This window comes from Empidonax traillii, unplaced genomic scaffold, assembly GCF_003031625.1.
Source record: "Empidonax traillii isolate 1590-97213 ecotype Southwest subspecies unplaced genomic scaffold, ASM303162v1 scaffold735:size313519, whole genome shotgun sequence".
NCBI classification, from domain to species: domain Eukaryota; kingdom Metazoa; phylum Chordata; class Aves; order Passeriformes; family Tyrannidae; genus Empidonax; species Empidonax traillii.
Genome location: NW_020955928.1, coordinates 1 through 8,522, shown reverse-complemented (window position 1 = coordinate 8,522; position 8,522 = coordinate 1).

The window sequence follows — 8,522 nt, the reverse complement described above, 5'->3', positions numbered from 1 at the left end:
GCACTTCCAAAACAGGAAGTTCCTTATAACCCTCCAGCATCTCCACCTGCAACAATTGGAGATTTATCAAGCACTGAACAAGTTTTTCTGCCTACAAATGGCAGATGCTCCAGGAGGTTGATTCTCTACAATAGTCTTCGGAATCATAGATTTGGCAACATCTAACTATTAATCAGGTGTTGATTTCACCAATTTTCTGACTGCATACACATAGGAATTTTTTCAAAAGACACAAAATTTTGCAGTTTTGAAAATGCAGTCTTTGATTTCTTTCTTGAAATGATTTCTCATACATAACTTCAGGAATTTTTACTTCTTGTGACAATTCATTAAACTTATCTTTGGTGTGCAACCTCTTTAAACAGTTGCAATTGAAAAAAAAAACCACGTAGTATCTCTTCATAAGCTTACAGTATCTCTCCTTTTTTTTTTCAATCATGAGAGTTTCCCTGTATGGTTTGCCTGTGCAATTGTGGTCTGTTAAAAGTCGTCTCTGAAGCCAAAGAAGTCAGATATGAGGTCCAAACTCAATATACAGACCTGTACTGAGGAATCCGTTCAGTGTGGGTAGCTCGGTGTGCTGCTCCAGTGGGAGCTGCAGGTTGAGCCCTGGGTGGGAGCCTCAGGCAAGAGGGGCCATAAGCTGCCAACCCTTTGCATAACAAGGGACCAGGGGTCCTGTGGTGCAGCCAGGGGACCTGACCCTCAGAGACATGGCAGGAGTTGAGGACCCCCAGATTTCTGTGTGATTAGACCATGATGGAATAAAATCCTGGGGTAGGCTTTGTTCAGAGCAACCTCGGAGGCACCAACTCAGCCTCTTATTTTGTTATTTAGTTATTGCATCAAGATTAAACTATTTGAAGGGTCTGAACTGCTATGGGAAATCTGGGATCAAGCTGGTAAGGACACCTGCTCTGACTGTGTGAGTGTGGGATGTGCAGCTGCAAAGGAGCCTCCATCGCAGCTGAGGTGGTGTGAGTGTGATTGCCAGAGTGGCTCCTGGATGCTCTGACAGGGAAGTTTCCTTAACACCCGTTCCTGGAAAGCCATTCTCTCTGCATTTCAGCTCCTGTAGCAAATCTAAGAACACCTTCACTCTCCCATCCCATCTTCTGAGATTTGTTTTCTGAAACATTTACAACATCCAATATACCATGGACTGTCACAGTGAGACTACGTGGATGAGTGGTACATACAGCACATTTTCTGTACATTGCAGATGAGATGCAGGTTAATCCCCTAATGCAAACTTTAAGGCTCCTGTAACAGTTCCAGGCACAAGAAAAGATCCAGCACATTCACAAGTAGCCTGTGCAAGTCAGCAGCACAATGCAGTGCTCCCTGCAGAACCCTGCAGGTTATAACACAGCAGTGGTTCAGTGGTTAATGCAACTGGAGCAGCCTCTTACTTCATTGCCCTGGCTCACCAGCGACTGTTGTAGTTCTCTACACTGCCAGGTTCATGTTTTGCACAAATGCTTTATGCAGGGGCTACAAAGCTGTGCTTCACATCTGTATATAAAATGCATAGCCTCGCTGCACTCATTTTGCAAGTTTATACACATTAGTCTGACTCTGAAAATATTGAAGATAATGTTTCCATAAGGACACGCCTTTAAGCTATGGTTATATAAACATACAGAACCCTCTGAAGAATTTTTCTTCAGCAGTTAAATGACATTGAACTGCATGGTAGCTGAATATTTGGGAAAGAAAAGGCTTGAATAAAACACATGGAGTATCTCTCTCTGGAGTGGTATCATCAACTCAAAATGTCATCTATAGTTATCAATATTAATGAAAATTAGCAATGATTAATCAAGAACATCCATTCAAACTTCAGAAGTGGTTCTGCATGAATATATTATGGCCCAAAATATTTCTCTGGGGAAAAACTGGGAACTTATGATTAAATTACTAACTTCACATACTAAAGGAAATTTAAAAAAAAAAAAAAAAAAAGTCAATTGGATCTACATTTAACAATTTTTTTACTGACGTTCAGTCAAGAAATGCTGCCTTTTAGTAAATAGCTTTGCAAAGAGCACTGCAAATTCAATGTGTTTGCCCTTGATGGAATGACACAAGCCTTGTCTTTTCTGAGAGCTGCACCTCGTTCTTTTGGCCCTTCCTTTCCAGAACACCATCAGCCCATGCTTTGGAAATATAAGTAATAATATACATAATAGACATAATATATATATATAATATATATTATATATAATATATAAATAATAATATTTGCAAGTTTTGGAAATATAACGTACTTAAACTGTCTGTTCACTGCTCTTACACAGAGGTTGGAGTGGACAATGAAAACAAGGGATAAGGCTTTGATTTTCTCAGCAAAATTTTCACAAAACAACTGTCAAAGGAATCCCTCCAGAGTAAGTTCTGATGTTCAAGAGAACCTTCTACCTTCATGATTAAGTCCTGGTTGGTTGGTTAAGCCTCAGGCCCAGGAGCCAGGGTCTGGTTCTGCTGAGCTGCCCTGGCTGTGTCTGAGCATCCCCAGTTGTACTGCAAGCATGAATCTGGGCTGTGAATCCCTCCTACAGCAGCATCACCTTCTGCCTAGAGGCCATCAGATGTAACAGTGCATTTTGCCTTTTTTTTTCACAGCTTTTCAAGGATACTAGAAAAGAGCAGAAATTTGAATAAGCAGTATCTAAATTACTATCTGAACAGGCCACTTGGCATGTCACAGTCATGTGTTTTATAATAGCTTGTTTCCTCAGTTATAGTTGCTTTAGTTACTAATCAGACAGAAAAAAAATTATATCCATTAATTAAAGGATTTAACTGTTTCCCCATTAAGAGGGTTTTTTTTATCATGTACCTACAGAGCCTTGAATAAATCAGCTTTGCCTGAGTATCTAAAAGGAGAAGAAAGTTGTGTTTTCCAACTTGATGTGCAAGGTGCCAGAAAAATTCACCAGTCTCACACGGTGCATTGCATCCTGGTAAAATCAGGGTGGCAGAATTACCCAGGGCACAAAGCCCCTGAATTAAGAAGAGTATTAATTTAGCTCTTCCCTGACCCTTCCTGGTCTCCTTGTGTGCTTAGTCACCCATCAGCAGAAATGGGCTTTCCACCTCCTTGCTAAGCATCAAAGCTCTTCCCTACAAACAACAACAAAAATAATCACATCAAGCATTTTGGTCAGTTCCTCTTTCACCAAAGACTGGCTATTATTAAGCAGAGCCCAGAGCCATGTTATAGCCCACAGTTATAACTGTATACAGCTAGACATAAATCAACTGCATGCAGTTATATAGAAATGTATAACAGTTACAACCTGTACCTTGGTTTGTGCAAACACACAAGTTCCAATGAAAAATACCACCCCTGGGCAGGTTAATCCTTAGAAAATGGGATAACAAAATACTCCTGTTGAGCATACAGAATAAAGAAAGCATCCTGTAGAGAAAATGAGTTTTGCCGGTGTGGAATAATGGATTGGGTTAAAAATTAAAGGAGAATAAGAATTATAGAGGAAACTCAGCTGCTGCTTCCAGGATGGAACACAGTCAAGATGCCCCACGAGGGTTCCCTAAACACTGGTAAGCACCTGCTATGGGGGATGCAATCGAGAGGGGAGTGGTGTGAAGCCACTGCAGCCTCCCTCCACTAACATCCTGCAGGGAGGGCAATATGGGGACACTTTGCAGTTCAGAGAACAAAGAAAGAGAGGTGGCAAGGATGACTACTCAATTAAACACTTACAACTAGAGTCACTCAAGCTCCACCTAAACCTAGGGAAACATTATGAAAGTAAGTTGGAAATAGGGGAAAATTGGAGGAAGATTACAACAAAACCACAGGAACAGTCAGTGGGCTGAACCTGTCTTCCCCTGGCCAGGGATGCCTATTGGGGAATAAACTTATTTTGTGGGCACTGACTGCTGCTTCCAGGACTAGAGCTTGTGCTTCACTAAATAATATATTGGTAGATTGTTTCGTATTACAGGTCATACTTGTGCTTGCTTTATAGTATTATTAGACCACTTTTAATAAGTTTTTGCAATTAGACACTGTCTGGCACCAGTGACCTATGAACCTTATTAACTTGTCACAATTTGTATTAATGAAGAGTGTTATTCCATGAACTGTTTGAGTGAGTCCTTTATAAGGTGCTGACAGTTTGCCAGCAGTGAAACAACACGCTGAAAGCCCATTGAGGGGTCCCCTTACACTGTTGGCTCAGCCTCACGCAAAGGGCAATCAAATTACCCCGATCCTGTAAATCTGGTCAACGAAGAGTTCCCTTACAGGATACCTGACAGACTGGGTCAGACATAAATGATTTCATTTTCCCTGGAGCACTGACAACTAAATCACTGAGGGTCAAGAAAATCTCCCCTCTCTAAGGGTCAGGCATCTCCCCTCCTTTTCACATGGCAACGGGACCATTCAATAATGCTGGAAGAAAAAAAAAAAAACACACCCACACTTGACCTTACCTCAATATCAGCCCTTCTTCAGGTGCCTCACAGAGACCCAGCAGGGGGTGTTTGCTTCCTGACTATGCAGCCTGGAGCAGTAGGGGTGGAAATGAAAGGTCCGTGCCTAAAAAGGCTGTGAACACAGTGCAGAGAGGTTTTCTGGAGTACTCTCTACTCTGGATCAGCCTCTGCAATGGCAGCAAGGGAACTAAGAGAGGACAGGGTTTCAGTAAAAGCTGTGCTGATTCCTCAAGGACTCTGGGGTCACTAAAGCCCACATAACTGCACCTCTTCCCCTAGCTGGTGCCATGTATGCTCGTGTTTTCTGCTACAAACAAATGTTGTTATATAGGACAAAACAAATCTAATTAATAAAAATAGGCTAGAAAGCTTCAAATGAAATTAAATACACTGAAGTCATTGCCTTTTGATGTTTCTGTTCAAAGGCATTAATCTGCTTGCTTAGTATGCAGGTATACTCTTGCATGAAAAGGCATGTGATTTGAGTACATTTTAAAAGAAATACATGAAATGCAAAACAAAGATGGTCTTTGTGTGTTTTAGATATGAGCAGACAGATGAAGAAATGTAAATAAGCAGTGATAACATTTGCAAACAATGTCTTAAGTGCTGACTTCAACCAATAGCTGAGCAATAGGTTTGGCTTATTTCTGTAATATTCAAAAACCACTGTCCCTTTCCAATAGCATTTGAGATTTACTTTTTAAAGGAAATTTGCTACTCAAAGCTTATGAAAAGCACAGGGGCACATGGAAGTTTTTTACTGCCCTCACTGTCTGGTGAGGAGATAGTCTCATCTCAGTTGGTAAATACATCGCCATAAAACAAACCCACAGAAGTCACTAACAGCAGCCTCCAGATCGACATGCTCTTCTAGGGGTGATTCTCAACACATGCAAACTTCACACCTGCAGCTATATCTGCTGTTCACCAGCTACTTAACATCAAGTAAGAAGGCACTTTTAAAGCACTGTAAAATTTCAACAGAAGCTTTGAGTTTGGGCAAACACATCACCATCTGAGACAAAAGAATTCTTCTTGGTTATTTGCACCTTCTTGCATCCAAGCAGCAACACTTGCTCATTTTTTAAAGTTTCCATTCTGTTCACATTAGCTTGACTTTCAGTTGTCACGTGCAGTACAGTGCCATCATATCAAGATTTTATCTAAAGTGCTTGAAAAGTGGTTCAGCTGAATGCCGTACAAATATTAAGTCAGTTCTAAATACACTTTCATTCACCCCTCCAATTTTTATTCAAAGTATCTTTTTATTCATTCAACCATCAACTACTCTGTCTCCACTTAAATATGCACAAAGTGTTTTAAAGTATCTGAATACAAAGAGATTTAAACTAATTTAGCCTACTCTACACTGCCATACTGATGCAATTATTAAAACTTCAATACTTCACTTTCAGAGGATGGAAATACTGTTTCAAAAGAAGCTGAAATAGATAACGGTACACACTAATAAGATTAAAATTAAGTTATAATTGAGTAAATATTTATGAGCCTTGCTGGTATTCAATTATGCACATCAGTGCTTCAGATCAACATTGCTTAAAGAAGGTTTGTCCTTGCCAACTGACAACAGGCCTTCAGCTGAAGAATGAGCATGGTCTCAAAAAAAGTAAATCACGTGCTGTTTACTCTTTTGCTCAGTGCAAGGCTGATCAGCAAAATCCAAGCTCAATACTTGAGTAAACTTTTACCTCCAGCAGTTTGTTTTAGAAGCAGAGTTCACAGAATCACAGAATGCTGAGTTGTACAGGATCCAAAAGGATCATCCAAGTCCAATTCTGGCTCTGCACAGAACCATCCCCAAGAGTCATATCATATGCCCCAGAGGATCATCCAAAGCCTCCTGGAGCTCTGGCAGCCTTGGGGCTGTGCCCACTGCCCTGGGGAGCCTGTTCAGTGCCAACCACCCTCTGGGGGAAGAACCTTTTGCTGAGATCCACCCTGAGCCTGCCCTGACACAGCTCCAGCCATTCCCTGGATCCTGTGCCTGATTTCAAGGGAGTCAAAAGCTCCTCCCAGTTTTGTGTCATTTGCACACTTGCTTCCAGTACTTTGCCCAAGTAATTTATGAAGGTGTTGAAGAGCACTGGGCCTAAGACAGAGCCCTGCAAAACCCTACTAGTGACCAGTGCCAGTGTGATGTCACCCCATTCTCTCTTATCCTCAGTGCTCGACCCATGAGCCAGTAGCTCACACACCGCACAATCTGTTTATCCTGTTGTACACTGGGCATTTTGTCCAGAAGGATCCTGTGAGAGACATTTAATCCATTTGTTTTACATTTAGCTTCCTATTTCCTTGCATTAATACGAAATACTATTTGGAAACATTAAAAATTCATACAGAAAAATAATGCCTGTAAAAACTGTATTAAGCATTGAGAGCATCAATTCAAGATGTTAGTCACTTAGCAAGAGAACAGTGGATGGCACATCTTTTTCTCCTTTTCGATTTTTTTAAAATGGGCAAAGAATCCAAAGCACAAGGGGGAAAGCCAACGAATTTGTTGAAATTATATTGAAGCACATTGAGAAAATTTCCTTACTTCTGGACTCGTCACCATTTCAAGCCAATCCCACCAAGGTCAGACACCCAGACCTACTCAGCACAGCCAGGGTCCCCATGGAGAAATAGTCTCAGATAAGAGACTCCACATTCATTTGGGGCTTTTTCTCCTTTCTAACAGTGTTTTATTAATTCATTTTGTGTGGCTTTGCATCAGCTTTAATGTGTGCATTTCTCACTGAACATGGCAAAGCAGCTGAAAGAGGTGAGGGTGAGGAGACTGAATTTTCTGTTTGAAATCCTCCCCAGATTTTCCATCAAATGGGAACCATTCCTACCAACATATAATGAACCTTCTGACTGGCAACTTCAGTTGCTTTTACAACCTGCCAGGATACTCCCACCTGAGAAACACTACTTGTGTCTTTACACACTTGGCTGGTACTGTTGCACTTCTGACTGTATTGTCGAGGCTTTCCTGACACATCAATTCCCACAACAAATGTACAAACAATCGTGGAAGTCACCAGATGGAAGAACAGAGATCCCAGCTGGAAATTACTTGCTGTTGTATGTTGTGCTGTGCTTTTAATCCTGAATAGCACAACAGCATTGAAACAGCACAGGAACCCCAAAAAAGACAAGAATTCTTAATTAAAGGTCATATATAAACTATAAAAAGAATTTTCTCATCTAGCTGATTTTACAGAAGAGGTCCAATATTCAGGGTTTTTTCCTTTAAGGCAGAAAAAGGCATGCATAGAAATTAAAACCTTCTTATAAAAGGAGAAGCTCTCCATAAGAAAACAACAGCAACTTCTAGCATCTTCAGCAAAAAAGAATGGAAATATTTGGATGGAGTCCTCACACTCCAAGACTGGGTTTGCCAGACTTGGCAGATAAAAGAGGTGGTAGAAGCTGACATATTCTTCACTGCAAAAAGAACTTCTTTTCACCTTCAATAAACTATTCTTTGAAATAACGTGCCAGTGTAACCAATCTGATTTTAGAAATGCTGGTTAGCTGGGTATTGTCTTCAGAAATCTTTATCAAGTAATACAGATGGTTGAAATAACAGCAATTAAGGATGTGTGAACCAAATCATACAGAGTTCAACCTTAAAAGCAAGAAACCCCAAAATACGACTTTAAGCAATTTGAGGAAGGCATTACATGCACAATTCAGAGGCTCCCCTACTTTCAAATTGCAAAAGCTAGACATTTTTCAAGTTCAGGAGGTCAGTGAGCCACGTTTTAACTGCAGGAAGCTGCACAGGTTTCTCCCCTTTGGGATGAGGTTTGAAACACCTTCCTTGTCAGAAAGTCTGCACGAGGATTTGAGAGGGCAACAGTTTCTGCATTTCATTTGTCCTGAAATTACCTAGTGTTTCCACACTATAATTTGTTTCTTAGTTATACCTGTACTGAAGGAAAATCATCACATAAAAGTCCACATTGTGGGGAATAAAGACATAACATAATAAGTGTTACAGGGAGTGTTATAAGTTAGTTTAAGAATTTAGACAA